Source organism: Elephantulus edwardii, unplaced genomic scaffold (assembly GCF_000299155.1).
Source record: "Elephantulus edwardii isolate Elephantulus edwardi_28Jun2011 unplaced genomic scaffold, EleEdw1.0 scaffold00287, whole genome shotgun sequence".
Classification (NCBI taxonomy): Eukaryota; Metazoa; Chordata; class Mammalia; order Macroscelidea; family Macroscelididae; genus Elephantulus; species Elephantulus edwardii.
The window spans coordinates 3,166,815-3,168,732 of NW_006400037.1; the positions used below are offsets into that span (position 1 = coordinate 3,166,815).

A 1,918-nucleotide genomic window follows, 5' to 3' on the forward strand; every position below is an offset into this window, starting at 1 on the left:
ACAGAGTGTGGAAACTATAGAACAATATTGATTTCACATGCAAGCAAGATTCTACTGAAGATTATCCAAAAACGACTGGAACAGCACATCAGCAGAGAATTGCCAGAAGTCCAGGCTGGGTTTAGAAGGGGGTCGTGGCACTAGGGATATTATAGCTGATGTTAGATGGATCTTAGCTGAAAGCAGAGAATACCAGAGGAATGTCTTTCTGTGTTTCATTGACTATACAAAGGCGTTTGACTGTGTGGATCATAACAAACTCTGGCTGACTCTGAGAAGAATGGGAATCCCAGAACACTTGATTGTTCTAATGCAAAACCTGTACTTGGATGAGAAGGCAGTCGTCAGAACAGAGCAAGGGAACAATGCATGGTTCAAAATTGATAACAGATTATCCAGGAGGCTGGGCTCTATGAGGAGAAATGTAAATGTGGATACAATTCCACTGTTTCTCCTCCATGCATGACATAGTGTTATTAGTATGCGCAATTATAAATCTATTGCCTTCCTTACTCTAACTTATTTTTTTTAAATTTAAATTTATTATTAATTTCAGTAAAAAAAATTTACAGAGAGTTTGGATTTCCATTCATTCATTGTTGTACATTTCTCCCCTACCAACCCTCCCCCCAGAACACTACTCTCTTGGAAAAGTGAAAGAAAAGTTATTTCATTGTTTTACAAACCTTCATCCCCCAGGTCCACTCCACCATGTAGCCTTTGCTCTAGACTCCTGTCATGATAAAAATACCTAATCACATATCCGTTTTAAACAGTTTTCTCCCTCATCTGTTTCAATGCAGTATACATTATTGTACCCATCTTTTTCAGTCTCCACAAACCCAAGGTCAGTCCTGTTTTACAACAGTGGCACCATGTAGTATTTTGTCCTTTTGTGACTGAGAAAGTTCACTCAGCATAATGCCCTCCAGAGTCACCCATTTTGAATAAAATTGCATGAGTTCCTTGGTTTTCAATGCAGCATAGTATTCCATTATGTGAATATACCACAGCTTCTATGTCCATTCGTTTGCTGATGGGCACTTAGGTTGTTTCCAGCTCCTTGCTATTGTGAACAAAGTCACAATAAACATGGATGTGCATATATCTGCTTGAGTGTCAGTTATGGTCTCTTTGGGGTATATTCCCAGTAGTGGAATTTTTGGGTCAAATGGTATCTCTATTTGCAACTTTTTGAGAAAGCGCCATACTGCCTTCCACTGTGGTTGCACCATTTTACACTCCCACCAACACTGAATACGGGTTCCAGTTTTTCCACAACCTCGCCAACCCTTGTTGCTTGCTGTTCTGTTAAATTTTGCTATTCTGACTGGGGTGAGATGATAAGTCATAGTTGTTTTGATTTGCATCTCAAAGCTAGAGATTTTGAACATTTCTTCATGTGCTCAGTGAAGTGCCTACTCATACCCTGTGCCCATTTTTCTACTGGATTATGTACCTTTATCTTGTTGTGGTTCTCAAGTATTTTATAAATTCTAGATTTAAGTCACTTATCTGATATTATTACCATATACTTTTCCCCAATCGGTGGCTTCCCTTTTTACCCTGTTGGAGAAGTTTTTGGATGTGCATAGGGATTTGATTCTTAGAAGATCCACTCATCTACTTTATCTTCTCCTGGTTGTCGGTTTTTCAGGATACTTGGAAGACTGTTTATGTTGTGGATTAGGACTTATAGCATTGTTCCTAGCTTTTCTGTAATGAAGTTTATATTCCTTGGTTTTGTCCTAGGTCCATGATCCACCTTGAGTTTGTTTTTGTATATGGAGTGAGGTGTAGATCTTGCTTGATTCTTTTGCAGATACTTTTCTAATTTTGCCAACACCATTTGTTAAAAACACTCTCATTTCCCCACTTAACTGATTTCATCTTCTTGTCAAAAATCCGTTGACCATAG

The 1,918-nt window shown here is 38.5% G+C and overlaps 1 protein-coding gene across 1 annotated transcript in view; it reads left to right on the plus strand.

Annotated features, from left to right (window-relative positions):
- LOC102868630 overlaps positions 1–1,918 on the plus strand; it is a 504,064-nt gene that overhangs the window by 345,058 nt on the left and 157,088 nt on the right. The gene's annotated exons all lie outside the window — the stretch shown is intronic.